The sequence below is a fragment of the Palaemon carinicauda genome, chromosome 25 (genome assembly GCF_036898095.1).
Source record: "Palaemon carinicauda isolate YSFRI2023 chromosome 25, ASM3689809v2, whole genome shotgun sequence".
NCBI classification, from domain to species: domain Eukaryota; kingdom Metazoa; phylum Arthropoda; class Malacostraca; order Decapoda; family Palaemonidae; genus Palaemon; species Palaemon carinicauda.
Genome location: NC_090749.1, coordinates 85,574,941 through 85,595,046, shown reverse-complemented (window position 1 = coordinate 85,595,046; position 20,106 = coordinate 85,574,941). Strand labels below are relative to the sequence as shown.

Below are 20,106 nucleotides of genomic sequence, written 5' to 3'. Positions count from 1 at the left end.
ATTCCATACCTTCTCAGTTCTCACTTTCATGAATATTTCACCTAAACCAATATTGTTCATTTGGAACAATTAAAACTTACAGAAAATCCTTGTAGGCCTATAGATTTTTGATTTTCTGTAATGAAGGTTACGTTAATTTAATGATCCAAAAGTCAAAGGTGAGAGATCCGATTCGAAGGACCACTCGTGTGGGGAATTTTTATCTAAATTGTTGAGTGGGAACTTAGTCCAGGAAAGTCTCCCTACGGCAATTACCCAAAGCTCAACAGGAGAGGATAATGAGCACTTACTCTCGGGACACAAACGCCCTGCTAATACTTTACTGCCATAGTTCACTAACCTTCACTCTTAAATACAAAAGGAGGCAATTTTACTGTCCAGAGGACGGAGAACTCCGCACGTTAAATTGGAAATAATTTATGGCCTACTCTAGCTTTGTCAGGGCTAGAGTCATCTCACTCTAAGGCTCTGTTTCGACTCCGTCCTAGTGACCCCAGTGAGATGCTGTACAGGTATCTTACGTTAATGCAATTAGAGACAATAAAAAAAGGGGGGAACAGTGGAGTATAAAAGTATAAAGTAAAGTTAAATGGGGATCTTCACCTTCAAAGCACTAAGTTAAAGAGCGTACACTCGCTGATACCAACTTACCTATGTCTAGAGTAGGTTACTCTCAACACCTTGGGTACTTCTGACCCGTCCCATAGTATAAATTGGTAAAATTCATATAATGCGGTTAAAGATACCAAAATGTGTAATCTATTCCAAATGATTTATTACAGTAAAAAGGGATGGAAATAACTCGATGATTTTAACACAACAAAATTAAAAATTGGAAAAAATATCAGTAACTCAGTTATAAGTTTTTCATATGATAAAATGAATAAGTGAATTTATAACACAAAAAAATTGAAAATGTTAAACGGAATTAACTTGTGGATTAACCCTCAAACAGAATAAATAAGAGTCAAAAAATTCTGATCAACAATTTGTGCGGTAGGCTGCTGTGAGGTCCCAACATGTGGTCAGTAACCTCAAGCAATTACCAGGATAAAAAAAAAATATGAGTACATTAATTTCCATGCACGCAGCCCGAAAGATGTAATGCCAAAAAAATACCTAAACTTAGCTATGAGAAATAGAAACTTATCTAAAGGGGGAATGGCCATTAGTTGAACTCACAAGATTTTATAGGTTGTGGGCGCCCGTGTCCTAAATGTGGCGGTCTTCAGTTTGCTCACTAGGCCTACAGCACTTATTTTGCAGAGTCAATGGTCCCCTCCAACTAGCCCCCAAGACTGGAACCGACGTGCAGTAGGATTAGCAGCTTTTCACTGACACTGGTTATCTGCTTGACCTCCTCTACGTAATCTTGGTTAGTTATGGTGTAAGGGGACAGACTAGTGATGGAGAGTGGGAGCACGAGGTTGACATTGGAGCCTGACTTGGCAGCTCCGTTTAGTACCGTGGCCTGTATGTTTGTGAGGTTGAGTTCAGGTCAGCTGTGTCCTCCTTCCTTCCCAAAAAAAGCGTATATTGGTGCGTAGGCCTACAGTCTTGAGGTGCTAACTCTCATTTAGGACAGGCTTGAAATACTTGTGAGGTGAGTTTTAACCCTGGATAGGTACGCTCCTCGGACACCCCTTTAAGGGTATACTCGGACGCGAACGACCCTGACGCCAAAAAAAATTCTTGAAAAATCAGTTTTTGCAGTAACCTCCTTTTTTCTTTTGCCAAAAAAAACTTCAATGAATGCTTAAAACAACTGTAAAGATAAATACTACTCATCTGCAGAAAAACTATTTATTATAATTATTTTAAGAAATTAAGAAGAAAAAAAAAAGACCTGACATGAAAATTCATAAAAAAAAGTTTATACATATATACACAAATCCTTTTAGGAATTGATTCTTGAATGTTTAGGACACATCTTGATGTATTTTGGATGAAGTCAGACCCATGGAGGTGAAGATCTGAAATGAGAAAAAAAGGGTAACTTTTTTTGGCCAAAAAAATTTGTCCAAATTTCATGAATTTTTTTGGGTACCCAAATGAAATAGGAAGTGGCTAATTTTTTTAGGGAATAAACATATGTTATCCTAAAATAGAAATATGTAAAAAAAATCTTCATTATTTTGTAAATTACATTTATATCAGGGGCCATATCTAAAGGTAATTTTTTGAGTACTTAGAAATTTCGAAAAAAATACATATATTTATTATATAATATGATATTTATGCAGGTAAAAATATACCAAAATATCACAAATTCTATAGGGAACAAGAATATATATAGATAGGGCAGCTTACGCTTCGGATATGTCCACAAAATGGCCGCCAACCACACTGACTCAGACTCCCTAATCTGCCACTTGAAATGTAGGAAGGGTATGTCAATTTCAAGGTGTTATTTACTAATCTAATTATTATTGGATATGCATAAAAATTGGATGGTGGGTTGCTGGATAATTGTCGATTATTTTACGACTATAAAATTAAAATTCTGACCCAAAAAAATTTTTTTGAAGGGAAATAAAATCGAAAAAAAAAATGTAAAACAATATAATATTTTAGCTAAAAAAATTTTATGATATTCAATCAAAAAAAAAGTAAACAAAATTTTCCGACAAATAAACATCTAGAGGAATCATTACTCTGTGATAGTTCCTTAGTACGTAGTAATTTTGAAAGAATTGGGAAAAAACGAAAAAATGGCAATCACCGGAAAATCGAACACATACCTATATATACGCCATATCTGGCTAAAAAAAAGATAGGCATGGGTAGCCAGATCATCTAGAAACACTTTCCAACACTATAAAAATATAAGTTTTGCGACACTACTTGCCAATCCCTTACGGTAACTTAACTAAGCAAAAAAATGCAAAACAAATAAAAAGGGGCACTCGCGGAAAAATGGCTAACATTCTAATATACGGCATTTCAGAAAAAAAAAATTCAGCCACGTGCTAGGCAAACCATCAAGGCACATTTTCCGACAAATAAACATCTAAATGAATTATTACTCTGTGATAGTTCCTTAGTACGTAGTAATTTTGAAAGAAATGGGAAAAAACGAAAAAATGGCAATCACAGGAAAATCGAACACATATTTATATATACGCCATATCTGGCTAAAAAAAAAATAGGAATGGGTAGCCAGATCATCTAGAAACACTTTCCAACACTATAAAAATATAAGTTTTGCGACACTACTTGCCAATTCCTTACGGTAACATGACTAAGCAAAAAAATGCAAAACAAATAAAAAGGGGCACTCGTGGAAAAATGGCCATTCTAATATACGGCATTTCAGAAAAAAAAAATTTCAGCCACGTGCTAGGCAAACCATCAAGGTACATTTTCCGACAAATAAACATATAAATGAAATATTACTCTGTGATAGTTCCTTAGTACGTAGTAATTTTGAAAGAAATGGGAAAAAACGAAAAAATGGCAATCACAGGAAAATCGAACACATATTTATATATACGCCATATCTGGCTAAAAAAATAATAGGCATGGGTAGCCAGATCATCTAGAAACACTTTCCAACACTATAAAAATATAAGTTTTGCGACACTACTTGCCAATTCCTTACGGTAACATGACTAAGCAAAAAAATGCAAAACAAATAAAAAAGGGGCACTCGCGGAAAAATGCCCAACATTCTAATATACGGCATCTCAGATAAAAAAAAAAGACATGCACGTGTTAGCCCAACCATCAAGGCACACTTTCTAACACATAAACATGAAAAAAAAAATCAACAATATACGGCAATTCCTTACTACGTAGTAAATTTTTACAAATATTGAAAAAAAACAGAAATTGGCAACCGCAGTTAAATACCCAATATACCAATAACTACGTCGTATCTGACAAAAACAAAATCACGCATGGGTAGCCAGATCATCTAGACACACTTTCCAACACTAAAAAAGCAAAATTTTTACGACACTATTTCGCAATATCTTACGGAAAAATGACTTGGCAAAAAAATGAAAAAAAATGAAAAAGGGACACTCGCGGTATAATGCCCGACATTCTAATATACGGCATCTCAGATAAAAAAACAGATATGCACGTGTTAGCCCAACCATCAAGGCACACTTTCTAACACATAAACATGAAAAAAAAAATTAATAATATACGGCAATTCCTTACTACGTAGTAATTTTTACAAATATTGAAAAAAAACAGAAATTGGTAACCGCAGTTAAATACCCAATATACCAATAACTACGTCGTATCTGACAAAAACAAAGTCATGCATGGGTAGCCAGATCATCTAGAAACACTTTCCAACACTAAACAAGCAAAAGTTTTACGACACTATTTGGCAATATCTTACGGAAAAATGACTTGGCAAAAAAATGAAAAAAAATGAAAAAGGGGCACTCGTGGTAAAATGGTCCTCGTGGTGATGAACGACATTTTAACTAAAAAAAAAATCATGCACATGGTAGCCAAACAATCCACCAAGACTTTCCACAACTGATAACCTATACAAGTTGCACCATTCTACGACAATTTCATAATACGTAATAACTTTGATAATTATGCAAACTACCTTAGAAGGGTAAACTCGGTCGCGAACGACCCCGACGCGTCTCAGAAATCGGGGAAGGAGTACAGCTACAGCAATGCACATCTGGACACTACTAGAGCGTGTAGGGGAGACACCTCCTGCAGGTCGATCACCCACAAATTCAGTCACGGGGGTGAGTCACGTGAGAAAAACCTGTTTTTTTTTTACGCTCGGGGTCGCAAACGACCCATCGTACCTATCCAGGGTTAAGCAATACACTTATTTAGAATACAAGGAGAAATCTTGCAACTCCAGGGGACAAAGATAATCCTAACTCTAAACATCTGGCATACAGAATAAAAAATGAAACTAAAAGGTAATTTAGCAAGTCGGGCTTACGTGTGTGGACAACCATACCTCCTAGACTAGCAGACTTGAGATGTAGTTAAGAGATTCAAAATACCTAAATACTTGAGGTAGAATAATGTATACAAAAACACAAAAGTATTAATCTTGGGACACTTGCTTAAGAAAGACACATTACTCACATTTTTCCCTGCCGTGACGTCACGAACAATAACAAAGTCTACGTATAAACTAAGAAGAAGAAGAGTAGTGAAGAAGATTCTTCACAATGATGGTTACGGGGTTCATTCTTGGCTGTAATTCCAGTAAGTCTTGGATCGGTGTTTATGTTTCCCAAATATATAGTTCATGCCATCCGTAAGTTTCTTTCCTCCCCGGTTAGTGTTATAAACATGAGGCATGGTGACTGTATATGTTTGTTAAAGTAATAACCAAAGAAGTAAGCCTTGAAGAGTTGGAAAACGCATTACAAAGAGGTAGAGATAGTCTCCATATAGCGATAGTTTAAGTCAACGGAGCCTCTGCCGTTTATGGGGACAGCCCTTCGACCGGCCGAAAATCGAGGTAAAAAAGTCCGAAATCGGCTCTTTTTACGGGAATGATTACATGACGTGTCCTTATAAACTACAAACTTAACGAAGGGGTAAATATGTAGATTGACGGGACAGTATTAAATTGTAAAACCGAACGTTTCTTAGACTGGGATGACACGGGCTCTATCTATCGGGAAAGTTGGAAACTAATTTGGAAAATCTGCTCTTTTTCGCGGGAATGACCACGGAATGAAATATTAAATTCACTGGTTTTGTAAATGCTTGTCCCAACAATCTACATACTAGGAACCCTCTGGTCATGGATGTCGGAAATGTGCGAGAAAAATGGACAACTAACCCAAAATTCCCCTCCTAACCTGACCTACAAGCCATGTCCTTACCTTCATCGTGAACTAAACGGGGGGCTGACGCCCCCCTGCGACCCCCCAAACACTGTTGCTAACATACAAACCCCACAAACCAAACCTAACCAATCCTAGTAGTTCCCAGGTCACTACCCCTACCCGGGGGCAAGCCCCCGGACCCCCTTCGTAAGTCTCTCTCCTACAGAAAAGAAGCTTTGGGCAGCACTCAAAATTATATCTTATCCACATGATCATATTATAGGTTATTCAGGCTTACCTTAAATTTCGTAGTCGCTAAAACCAAAATCCTCCGGTTCTTGGTCCTTCAACCTCTTCTGGGGTGGAGGATTAGGAGGAGGACTTGAACTTTTGCGACTAGTGGAAGGTCGGGCGTCGTTAGCTGAAGAACGGCTGCTGGATGGACGAACGTTACTTGGCCGAACGTTAGTAGCGTTAGAGGGAATCAGCAAGTAGAGAGGACTGGCTTTGAGCGGGTACACGCGCTTGATGAGCTGTAAAAATGCCCTGAACGGACATACGGACTTTTCTATATATCGCTTCCTGATACAGTACTCCGCGAAATAGCTTTCGTACAACGATTTCTGGGTACCGTATCTTGGTAGCACGCTCCTTTTGAGAACCCGCCATTGCGATTCTATAGTGTTCGTATGTACGGTCGGGTCATTAGGATCAACGAAGTTAACACTGTGGTTTACAGTAAAATGTTTAAAATCATGGTCTTTGACTTTGCCATATCCTTTCCAGCAATCGGAAATGATAGTGGTCCCGGGAAGAACGTGCTCTTTGAGCGCTGAGATCAACGTTTCCGCGTTACGTTCCTTAACCACTCTGAAAAAGGTCTCGCGTGTTTCCCGGTCAATGCCCCCAAAGACCTAGGTTCCTTCGACTTTTTGCCCGATGTTATACTTCCTCTTGCCGAACTTGCTCTTGTCCACTTCCACAATGTGCCCTGGTCCACCAATTTTCTTATTGTCCAAAATCAACACTTGTTCACACACTCCTCGGCAAAAGTTGTACCAGTCAACGAGAGTGTGAGAACCAAGGTGTTCGGTCTTCAATTCAACACAGTATTGAGGCCAACGAAGAACCCAACAACACGTGAGGAGGATGATATCACGTTCTTCGAGGTGTGAGCCCTCAAAGAATGATTTATGACGCATTGTGAACTTTCGGCGACACTTGCGGTTCCTACACCTCCAGAAATAATTGGATTTTTCACTGCCCACATTGCAGCCATCACGCATGAGAGCCACATCACCTGTTTTACACTTTTTACATGTACCTCTAAAATCCCCTAAGAGGCCTTCTCGAAATAAATAGTGAAAGAATTCGGGGGTAACACGAGTGAAATCACGTAGCTGTAAAACTCCGAGAGTCTTAATTGCATCAAGCTGATCAATACGGGAGATAAACTCGAAAATATCACTCACAGAGAAACTATATGGAACAGGTCTATCCATCACGGCGGTTAGAGTTGGAAAGGGTCGGCTGTAGGTCAATCTCGGGTCATGGGGGGGATTAAAAATTTGAAATCACGCGGCCCACGAAAGGGTTAGTTCGGTTGCTTTGTTTGACACTGGCTTTATCTGACGAAATATCTTAACTAGATGCTGGATAACCTAACCTTTGTTTGTATATAAAACAAAATAGTATTCGGCATAATTTTGGGACGATTTCGAAAGAAATAACAATCTTAACAAGAGATTAAAATGAAAATTGTTGGAATTAGAGAAAACATACGTACGAACATCGAAAACTGTTCATGCTTGCGCGACCAGCTGATATGCGAATCGAGCGCCGCCAAACGGGTGTTATTATAATCAGGCAGGAAACAATGATTGCGGGAAATTTTACGACCGAGTAAGTTGGCCGTGGCTTCAGCGTACGACGCATTGTAACGGCCTTTTTCTAACATAACATTTCATGATAAATATCCCAGCAGTATCAAATGTCACTAAACATGACGTGTCCTTATAAACTACATACTTAACTAAGGGGTAAATATGTAGATTGACGGGACAGTATTAATTTGTAAAACCGAACGTTTCTTAGACTGGGATGACACGGGCTCTGTCTATCGGGAAAGTTGGAAACTAAGCAGGAGCTACCCGTGACTTGCGTACGGACCATGCTGAACTTAGAGAATATTGCCGTGGTAAAGGTAAATTGTGTTATTATTCAAAACGATAAATAAACATCATATTATGGTATGTTAGAAAATTGTAAAGAACATCAACCCCATAATGAAATACGATTTGGCTAGTAATAAGAAAGATATCCCTGTCCCCATAAACGGCAGACACCCCAAGTCAACTAATTAGCATGCATGTAAACTAATTAGTGTGCATGTAAACAAGCAGTTCTAATATTAATATAATGTACTATTTACTTGTTTCCTGTTTCGTAAATTTTATCTTATTTTTATTCTTATTCTTTTTAGAAGGTAAATGATAATTTTTTTATTTCTATTTAATTATATTTATAATTTATTCTTTATTATTTTTGAGGTGTTAAATGCTAATAATCACAAAATTGAGACATACCAGAACATTTTTCCAGATAGTGGGAGTGAAATTGGTGGGAGTCAATTTGACCGGGAGTCAAATTACCGGAGTTAAATTACCGGGAGTCAATTTACCTAGAACCATATATATTGTATTAAGGCTGTCATAATTTGAGGCTATATAAACATTTAATCTGTTAGGGATGAAATAATTCAAATTCGAGAATTGATAAATAAAATAATGTGGATTTACCAATAAACACCAAAAAGAATGGGGATACCTTCATTAACGTGATGAAAGGGTTTGTGTATCGCCATGATCAGCAAAGCTGTACTACACAGGCCCCCAAACTAGGCTGATTTGCTGTGAGTGATCAAACTAAAGCCTCCCACCATCACCAATCCTCAGTGGCCAGCATGGTGATGAGAACTGTAGGTACTAGGCTGGCTAGGGCACTGGCCACCCATTGAGATACAACCGCTCGAGTGTTATTGGGTCCTTTGACTGGACAGAAGATGCTACATTGCCTCTTCTCTCTGGTTATGGCTCATTTTACCTTTGCCTACAAAAACACGAACAGTCTGGCCTATTCATACCCCGTTCTCCTATGTCCTCATACACCTTCAAACACTTACAGTAGGTTACCAAATAATTCTTCTTCGCTCAAGGGGTTATGGACTGTAATTGCTCAGTGGCTACTTTCCTCTTGGTAAGGGTAGAAGAGACTCTTTAGCTTTAATAAGCAGCTCTTTAAAATAGCACTAAAATATCACACTATTGTTCCCTGGTCTTGAGTAGTGCCATAGCCTCTGTACCATGACCTTCCACTGTTATGGATTAGAGTTCTCTTATTTCTCTCACTCTGTTTTCTTTTTTGGAGTTTTTATAGTTTGTTTGAGAAGGATCTAATTTTATGTTACTGTTCTTGAAATATCTTATTTTGTTTATTCTTCTTTTGTAGTTTATGTATTTCCTTTCCTCCCTGGGCTATTTTTCTTTGCTGTAGCCATTGGGGTTATAGCATTTTGCTTTCCCAACCAGGGTTATAGCTTGGCTTATAATATTAACATAGTGTTAATGCAAAATACTTGAGAAAGAATTAGATAAACTGATTTTGTAAGTCCTGCAGTGAGGAGAGGGTTCCCCTGCGTGATAGGACCACGAATCATAGCAGTCGGCCTAATCCTTAAAGTAAGCAGTTGGGGGATATTTGTCATCAAAGCCAAGTCTTATGACATTACAGAAGGTTATTCAACATGACTACACCCACAATTCCTTAAGTGAATTTTTATGGGAAACTGTCTTTCTGTTTCCACCAAAGAAAACCTCAATCGTTTGTGCATTAGATAGTCTATCCCAACAACAAGATTTGTACCCATATGAAGCTTGGGAATGGAAGTAGTTTTTCCCACCTTTGCTTCATGGTTATATTATCAGGAAGAGAACAAATCGACTTCCTTTCAAAGATAGAAATAGACCTTTTGATGTGAAGACCATGAGGTAGATTCAATTGATGATTGTCGTGTCGTTGTGTATTACAGCCAACTCTTCTTGTTGGCACGGGCCTTTCCATGGGAAAAAAAATATATAAAATTGAAAATATTAAGTTTTATGTCACCAGTTATGAGAGGCTAGTTTCCGATCGTCCATGTCAAGTCAGCTTTTTCTACAACAACAATACCATTGAAAGGTGAAGTAGACCATGAGGTCTCTTCCCATAATGGACATTATTATTAAAATGAGAATCTCCTCTTCCATACTTCCTCTTCATTCATAAATTCCGTCACACAATGATCCTATCAGAGAATTATAAAGAAACGAATCTTTGGCTAAATTTGGAAGACTCTCTTACCACGATTATGGGGAAATGGACTCGAAATTGGAAATGTCTAAACCTGGTAGAATCTTGTGTTCTTTATTTGTAATTTTCATACATTTTAAGTTAATTTTATTATCTTTTTATTATGCCATTATATTCATCATCAACTTATAGATGAAAAGGATTCTGATGAATAGAAGGATCTTCAATTTCTTTGAAAGGCCGCTCATGAATGGCAGAGCCAATTGCTCTTGCCTTTGGGCAGCCCGTGAATCAGTGTTGCCAAATCTTCAGAAAGAAAAGGTCTAGTGCTAGAATTGTTGTGAAATTAGACTAAATAGACCAAAAGGATGCCAGATTTTAGACTAGTGGTCAACTAAAAATTAAAAGGTTAGTTATTAATTAAAACGACAATAAACGTTACTTGGCATTTTGATATTGATCAATATATATATTAGAGTAAAACAGTGTTATACCCCATATTCCTCAAAATAATAATAGAAATATAATTCTCCTTAAATTCAGTATCATCATTTCTTAGAATTGGAATAAAATTACTGTTCTTCTTTTGGAAGGAATGGATTTTTTTTCAATACAAAATTAAATATCTTTTTCCCACTTACTGAATCTGCCACTGTGGATATATATTCTTTGTACCCACTGCTTTAAGCATCTCATTTGTTGGTTCAAATATAACACACCCGGTTTTGTCACTTGGGCTACTCAATAACCTGCATATATCGAATGAATGCATTTGAAAATTTTCATCATATTCTGATAATGTTGGATATTGTGCAAAATGAGATTGTCAGTAAAATTATCCTTAAAGTGATACTAGAATACGGGACAATTAAATATTAGAGTAGTGAGCATTAACTTAGGAGGGGAGAGACTCTAAGGTCTCTTCCCCTTTCAAAGATAGATTGAAAAATGTTTGATTTGTATTGTGTGTGTGTAGATTGCCATGCATATAGCATGACACGGGCTCTTGCCGCTGGGCAGCCCGTAAGAGAACTGGATTTGTAAAGGGTATACTCCAAGGAGTAAAATTTATATTAATAAAAGGAACGTTAGTTAAAATAGGAAAAGGAGTGTTAGGTAAAGGATAGGTAAAGGAATTGAGATGTAAGGATGATGAATGAGTGATGGAATGGAATGGAATGGTACAAGACGTGACAAGGGGTAGATAGTAACCCGAAAAGGGGGTCTCCCTTTTAGGTCCACGAAAGAAAGTTTTAGTCAGAGGATAAAGTATTGATAGTAGTAAGTCCCAGTAAGTAAAAGAGACTGGGAGAGGAGTGAAGGAATTTTAGTAGGAGAGAATAGGAGTAGGTTTAAACAAAGAAGCTTATTCCTGCTCTTGTGATGGAAGGGGGGAGGGGGCCAATTCTGTGCAGCGCTCGGACAACAAGCACGAGAAAGGCCTCCCAAGGATAGGGTAAGAAGAGGGTTAACAGGGAAAGAGGGTGGGAGACAGGAAAAACAAGAGCTGTTTCCTTATGAGGAAGACAGCCTTGTAATAACTATTCTCCATTCAGGAATAGGGAATTGGGAAGGGGAGGATTGCAAGCAGGGAAGGATTATCTCTGCTCAGTGGCTGAGAACTGGACTGTTGCAGGAGTTGCTGGAAGGTGGAGGTTGATGAGAGGGAGAGGACTTTGGTAAGGATCTGGAAGGCGATAGGTATGAGGTCTTGCAAGGTGAGAGACTCAATTGCTTGAGTCAAGGTTTGGGAAGGGGAAGAGGATGAAGGTCGTTGCTGGTCCCTTTGGGGAGCAGTTGCAGGTCGGTGCTGATCCTTCTTAGGAACAGTTGTAGGTCGTTGTTGGTCCCTTTGGGGAGCAGTTGCAGGTCGGTGCTGATCCTTCTTAGGAACAGTTGCAGGTCGTTGCTGGTCCTTTTTAGGAGCAGTTGTAGGTGTAGATGCAGGAGCTATTGTAGATGTAGAAGTAGGAGCAGGAGTTGGCTGAGTTGGTCTTCTCTGGCGAGGAGTTCTCTGTTCTTTAGGTGGCTGGGATGGAGCTGGTTTGTTTTGGTTTGAAGAGGATGTATTCTTCATAGCTGCTATCCTCTTGAGACGCTCTGGGCAGCGCTTATTCCAAGCATGGTGTGGCTTGGAACAATTGGGGCACTTGGATGTGGTTTGTCGTCCTTCTTTATGGGCCTTTATGCACACTTCTGTGCTATGTCGCTGGCTGCAGATACCGCAAATAATGGGGCCTCTGCATTCTTCTTTATGATGTCCAAAGCGTTGGCATCTGTAACATCGAAGGGGCTCAGGTGTGTATTCCTCGATGGGGAAAGTACCCCAGACTCCTAAGTTCAGTTTGGAAGGAACTGGACCTATAAAGGTGGCTATTAGGCGTTGAACAGGAACGTCATCCTTGCTTGTGCAGCGAACAGCACAGTCAATATTGCTGCACAAGGTTACAATGGAGATAAGCATCGTCATAGGATACCTAGTAATGACTGCCTTCTTCCTGATAAAAGCAGGATCCAGCAGTGTTAAGGTGGAGCCTTCCTGAAGGAATCTGGCTGTCTCAATGTCCTTGGGATAGATGATAAGATCACCTTTCCTGTTAGGTCTTGCAGTGAGTTGCATGCCAGGCTTGGCAGCCATGGCAGCAACAGAGGCATAAGAGAGCTCGTGGTTTGCCTGTGAAAGTCGAAACTTTGGCAGAGGTTTCTTTGGCTGTGTAGCTGGGATGTTCTCTTGTATAACAGTGGCTTCTTGCAGGAGTGTCTGGAGGCAATCTGTGCAGTTGCAGTCCATAGAGTGGGCCCCCTGTTCGGTCTCCATGGCGTTGGAGGACTCAGGCTCATTGGTAGGAGGGATGACTGCTGTTGCACCTAATTGCTGAGGAGTTGTAGGGACAGACAAGGACGAGTCTGTGCTCTCAGTCCTTGGAGTCACAAGTGGCGTTGCTGGGGCTGGTTCTGGCACTGGTGAAGAGTCTGTAGAAGTCTTCTTTTTCTTGTTCTGTCGCATAAGGATTATTTCCTTATTACACTTTTGAAGCTGGTCAGAGAGATCTTTACATCCCTCACAGGAACAGTAGAGTTTGTGGTAAATCACTACTGGGTTTACAGTGTAGTTATGTCTTTTCAATTTCTTGAATATGAAATCACGTTGCTCCTTATAAGCCTCACAGAGATCACATATACAGGTTATATAACCATCACAATGTCTGTTTTCCTTAGGGTAAAAATACCATCCATGTTCTCCCAGATACCAAATGGACATCGTGGTTGAACTCTACGGGAATCACAGTGAAAATTTCGGGAGGTTACGATGCACATAATCCAAAGTAGTTGTCGGCACCGAGTCTGCTTGATTTGTAGTATAAATTGAAGACTAGACTCTCATAACTGGTGACATAAAACCTTAAAAATTCAATTTTATACAATTTTTTCCTAATATTTCATAATAATATATATTTTTTGATGAGATATATTGTAAATATTAAAATTTATTCTAATTGTATAATTTTAATTAAGAATATTAGTCCATATCAATTATTATATCTATACTCATTCCTCGAATCAAAGTTTCTCCAAAGTCTAATAATAAAATTCCAATTTTTTTTTCGTGGAAATTCCGAGTGAATCTAACAAAACGTTTTTGAAAACTCTATTGTAATAATTCATCAGTTATTCATTTGGCTTCTGAATATGTAAATTTTAGGAGGTGAATAACGGCAATATAATGTATCAATAGAAATATCAGTATTAATGTTATTAAAGACCTCTAAGCTGTGAAAACAAAAGTTTCGTTAACCTGCAGAGCTTAACTTTAGTTCAATGTAACTTGGAGGAACAAGGAGATATTCAGATAAAATTATCAATATTGGCTGTTATTATAAAAACAAAACCAAAATAATTTCATATAACATATCTAATAAATTGTATAATTAAAATATATACCATAAAACAAAACATTACTGGGCAATCTAAAAAGCAAGCAAGCTGCTGACGCAAAAGCCCGTGCCTTACATAAGGTAAAGCAAGCTAACAAACAAGTACGTTGATAATGATGAATGAAAACCGAGCAAGCATTACATTTTACCTGGAGCAAAAGCTTGTGGGTAATAACTATCAACATTTGCTACATTTTTCTTGATGGACTTGTAGCCTTTGCTTAAGGACCCAGCCACGTGCGACTGTCTTGGCTAGCTATAATTTTCAATTTAACTCCTGGCCAACAGAGTTATACTCTCACCATGTCCGTTCCAGGCCTTGGCCATTTCACAAGAGAGTTTTAACCTTTTCAAGCCTGCTATTGTACAGAGCTCTACTGCAAGGATATATCCAGATGTCACTGCCAAATGTGCAAAAGTGACTCCAACTACAGCAATAAGTCAACTCTGTTATGTATTATTGTAATGTACTATATTATTTCAAGTGTTGCAGGTATTGCACAACATTGCATCATATTGCATGAATAAGACATGTTATGCTTTGTACATAAGTGTAATGATTTGTTTTGGTATTAGGATTCAAACATTTGTTGGTTACCTCAAAGATAGAATGTGATTCTTTATGATTTGTACTGGAGTAGGATTTAAGTCTTTTCAGAGCGATGCTCTTTTGTTTGGCAATGTTTTGGTTTGTCAGATTGTGTAAGACGCTTCATATACACTTGGGAGTTAGCTGTCACAGAGTAAACAGTACAATGTAGTCTTTTATACAGTAAATGTATTTTTAAGAATACCAACGTATTATTACCCATCAAGCCAAAAGTGACGACATCAGATGGGATCAGCTGAGAAATAATTACTAACAATTGTTCATCTATGTTCCAGGTAATTATTATGGTTAATAGAACTTCCTACCAAAGTACCAAATTGAACATTGGCGACGTTTAGGACGACGGACAAGCAGGGAGAAGCAAGCAGGGAGAAACATTGGACCCTATGCACAAGGACGGCCAGCACAAGAGAAGGTCTATGTACATCAGGGGACAAGAGTAAAATCTCCCAATGAAAATTTTACCAGCAGCAGAATAGGAATTTCATCAAATACACAAAAGGGTGAAATTTAAAGTTGGGTAGGTATGAAGTACACTTGTGACTGCAGAACAGTAACTTAACCTATCACAGTTATTAAGGTAAGCAAACAAAATGCCTTTTAATATCGAACACCCACTAGGTTTCAGCATCACTGCTGAGCCTAATTCTGTTGCAACACGATGGCAACAGTGGTGTGAGGAATTTAAGATTTATTTAGAAGCATTAGGGAACATGAAGGATTCCCAAAAGAAGGCATTATTACTTCATACAGCAGGTAGGGAAGTTCGGGAAGTGTTTAAGACTTTGCAGCCTACAGATGACACAAGTGAAGCTGCAATTAAGGCTCTTACCACATATTCTGCTCCTCAGGTCAATAAATTTTTTGAAAGATACCAGTTTTCAGCGCAGGCTTATCAGAAAGAAAATGAAAATTTAGATGCATTTGTGACTAGACTAAAGAATTTAGCCGTTTCATGTGAATTTCTAGAGTTAGAAAATGTTATCATAAATCAAGTAATTGCACATTGCACATCAGAAGAGCTAAGAAAGAAATTATTGCAAGATGAAGATTTAACATTAGAAAATGTATTGATAACAGGCAGAGCTTTAGAAACATCAAATAGGCAAAGTAACATAATAGGTAGTTCTACAAGCAATAAAATGGAAAATTCTAAAATTAATACAGTAGGTTCTAAGTGGAAAACCAATGAGAATCAGAGAAGGAATATGTCAAAGCCTAGTCATAGAAAAGTGCCTAACACTAATGTTCATAAATATCAGAATCAGGCTTATACACAGAAACAACAGGAAAAACCCAAGTGTTATAGGTGTGGTAAAACTGATCATCTTGCATACGAAGCAAAGAAATGCCCTGCTACTGGACAGACATGCCAGAATTGCAGAAAGCTGGGTCATTTTGCAACTGCTTGTAGATTCCCTAAACAGTACGCAAAGAAAATAAATGCTACAGTTGATACTATGGGTCAAGAGAATAATGAGGAAAATGTTCATGATAATCAGGTTAGTTCAGAAACTGATTTTGCGTTTCGCATAAACTCAGTCAACAAAGGTGCAAAGAAACATATCATGGTAGAAGTAGTCATCAATGGTAAACCAATTTTGATGCAAGTTGACACAGCAGCCGATGTATCAATTATATCTGAGAAAATGGCTAAAAGCATTCCTAATTTGTTATTAGAAGGTACAAATAGAGTTTTGAAAAGTTTTAATGGTTTTGATATTCAGGTAATAGGTGCTTCGAACGTAGAAGTTGTTGACCAGGCGGACATAGTCTTTTTATAGTTTATTTATAACATATTTGTTTTTGATGTTGTTGATAGTTTATTATATGACATGTCTGTTTTGACGTTGTTTCTTATTTTAGAATGATTTATTGTTAATTTGTTCTCTTCATTTATCGATTTCCTTATTTCCTTTCCTCACTGGGCTATTTTTTCCCTGTTGGAGCCCCTGGGCTTATAGCATCTTGCTTTTCCAACTAGGGTTGTAGCTTGGATAGTAATAATAATAATAATAATAATACAAAGAACAGAAATTAGAGAGAATGCCATTAACAGTAGTAAAAGGTAATGGACACACTTTGCTAGGTTTAGATTGGCTACAGTATTTGAAGTTAGATTGGCCTAGTATTTTGAAGGTTGCAGGTAGACAAGATGAAAACAAAAATGAAATGTCTATGGATAATATCATATCAGAGTTTCAAGACGTATTTGAAGATAAAATAGGTACAGTAAAGAACGCAAAGGCAATTTTAGTTTTGAAATCTGACAGTTCTCGTAGATTTTTTGCTCCGAGACCAGTACCGTATGCATTGAAAAGTGCAGTTGAAACAGAAATCAGGAGATTAGAAAGTGAAGGTTCTTGTGAAAAGGTTACATATTCAGATTGGGCTACACCATTAGTTCCTATTGTGAAGGAAAGTGGACAGGTTAGGTTATGTGGAGATTACAAAGTAACGTTGAATCCACAACTGCAAGTAGCTCAACATCCCTTACCAAATCCGAAAGACATGTTTGCAACTATGTCAGGATGCAGTGTTTTTTCTAAATTAGATTTAAGACAAGCATTTCAACAGCTTCCCATCGATGAAACTTCACAAGAATTATGTACAGTAAATACATCCTTAGGTTTGTTTAGGCCAAAGAGATTACCTTATGGAGTTGCAAGTAGTCCAGCTATATGGCAACAAACTATGGATAAGATTTTTTCAGGAATGCAAGGAGTATTCATTTTTATAGATGATATTTTAATTGCGGGTAAAGACACAAGAGAACATAGAGAAAGATTGCGAACAGTTCTGAAGAAGTTGAAGGAACATAATATTAGAGTAAATAAGAACAAATGTATTTTAGAAGTTGATTCAGTGGAATACTTAGGTTTTGTAATAAAAGGCAAGGGTATTCACAAAACTAAAGAGAAGATTAAAGCTGTACAATCAACAAAAGTGCCAGAAAATGTTAAGGAATTACAATCATTTGTAGGTTTAGTAACATTTTATGGGAATTTCATTCAGAATTTGTCTACAATTGCACATCCATTGTATAGTCTGTTGAATAAGGGTGTAGAATGGAAGTGGACAAAAGAGTGTCAGGAATCTTTTGAAAGAATCAAGCAGGAAATAACATCACCTACATTCTTAGTACATTATCAAATGGATTTACCAGTTAAATTAGTATGTGATGCATCAAACATAGGTTTAGGTGCAGTATTATCTCATGTAATGCCAGATGGAACAGAAAAACCAATTGCATTCACTTCTAGAGTATTGAACAAGGCAGAAAGGAATTACTCTCAAATAGAAAAGGAAGGTTTAGCATTAGTTTATGGAGTTAAAAAATTCCATATGTATCTTAATGGTAGGAAAAAGTTCACACTTGTTACAGATCATAAACCTTTATTAGCAATATTGGGTCCAAAAGCAAGTTTACCTACGTTGGTGGCTGCAAGACTACAACGTTGGGCAGTTACGTTAGCAGCGTACCACTATGATATAGAATACCGTCCAACATCAAATATGGGTAATACAGATGCTTTATCCAGATTACCCGTAGACAAAGCTCCAGAAGAGTATGATGACAGTGTTCTGTTAATTTCTGTATATGATGTACCAATAACTGCGAAAGATGTAGCACACAGTACCAAGCAAGACCCAGTACTTAGTAAGGTTTTGGAGAGTTTAATGACAGGTAGGGACTTATGTGGAAAGGAGGAAAATTGTAAACCGTATAAGGATATATGGTTTGAACTGAGTGTGACACAAGGAATAGTGATGAGAGGTTCCAGGGTAGTTATTCCTAATTCACTAAGAAATAAGGTTTTGTCTGAAATACATGCTGATCACCAAGGAATTTTAAGATCAAAGTCAATTGCGAGAACTTTTGTATGGTGGCCAGGTGTAGATAAAGATGTGGAATGTTATATAAAGAATTGTATGAATTGTGTTATGCAACAAAACAATCCTCAATTTGCTAGAATGCACCCGTGGGAGTTACCCAGGTATCCATGGCAAAGAGTGCATATAGATTTTGCAGGTCCTTTTTCGAATTATTTGTTTTTGATAGTAGTAGATGCTCACAGAAAGTGGCCAGAAATTATCCCAATGAAGACAACAACGTCTTACGCCACAATAAAAGAGTTAATGTAAATATTTTCTATGCACGGTATTCCAGAAAGAATTGTTATAGATAATGGTCCACAATTTACCTCACAAGAGTTTAAAGAATTTTGTAATGTCAATGGTATAAAGCATACATTTTCAGCTACATATCATCCATCCACTAATGGAGAGGCTGAAAGATTTGTTCAAACGTTTAAACACAATATGAAGTGTAGAAGAGCAAATTCAGGTAATATATTTTTGCATGTGTCAAAATTTTTATTGTCTTATAGAACAACGCCGCACAGCACAACAGGCGTGGCACCCTCAAATTTGTTGATGGGGAGGAGGATAAGGTGTAAGTTAGATTTGTTGTATCCAAGTTTGCAAAGTGATTTAGAAGATAAAGGGTATAAACAAGTAGCAAAGCTTCCTAATGTAAGACATTTTTTACCTTTCTCTGATGTCATGGTAAGATCGTACAACACTCCAGAGAAGTGGGTACCAGGAGAGATTGTAAGAGAGATAGGAAATTTACATTATGATGTTCGTGTTGGTGATAATGTTGTAAAACGTCATGTTGATCAATTACAGCCGTTAAACAGAAAGACAGTAGAGCATGTGAATGTTAGAGATGAGAAACTTAAAGAAGTAGTTAGATCAAATGAGTCAAATATTAACCAAGATGGTCCAACATCCAATGTAGATTCAGAACCAATTCATGTACCAGTACAAGATGAGGTTAAAGTGCTTCCTAATAGGATTAACAGAGGAAAGCCCCCTGAGAGATTAGATTTATGAATATTTTTACAATGTCAAGTTAAGGGGGAGGAGACTGTTATGTATTATTGTAATGTACTATATTATTTCAAGTGTTGCAGGTATTGCACAACATTGCATCACATTGCATGAATAAGACATGTTATGCTTTGTACATAAGAGTAATGATTTGTTTTGGTATTAGGATTCAAACATTTGTTGGTTACCTCAAAGATAGAATGTGATTCTTTATGATTTGTACTGGAGTAGGATTTAAGTCTTTTCAGAGCGATGCTCTTTTGTTTAGCAATGTTTTGGTTTGTCAGATTGTATAAGACACTCCTTACACACTTGGGAGTTAGCTGTCACAGAGTAAACAGTACAATGTAGTCTTTTATACAGTAAATGTATTTTTAAGAATACTAACGTATTATTACCCATCAAGCCAAAAGTGACGACATCAGATGGGATCAGCTGAGAAATAATTACTAACAATTGTTCATCTATGTTCCAGGTAATTATTATGGTTAATAGAACTTCCTACCAAAGTACCAAATCGAACAAACTCGCCTAGTTAACTAGT

The 20,106-nt window shown here is 37.5% G+C and overlaps 1 protein-coding gene and 1 pseudogene across 3 annotated transcripts in view; one reads left to right on the top strand and one right to left on the bottom strand.

The window, feature by feature from the left end:
* Window positions 1-20,106, top strand: part of LOC137618680 (pro-epidermal growth factor-like) — a 570,433-nt gene that overhangs the window by 327,285 nt on the left and 223,042 nt on the right. The gene's annotated exons all lie outside the window — the stretch shown is intronic.
* LOC137619268 (uncharacterized) lies at window positions 5,610-8,116 on the bottom strand (annotated as a pseudogene).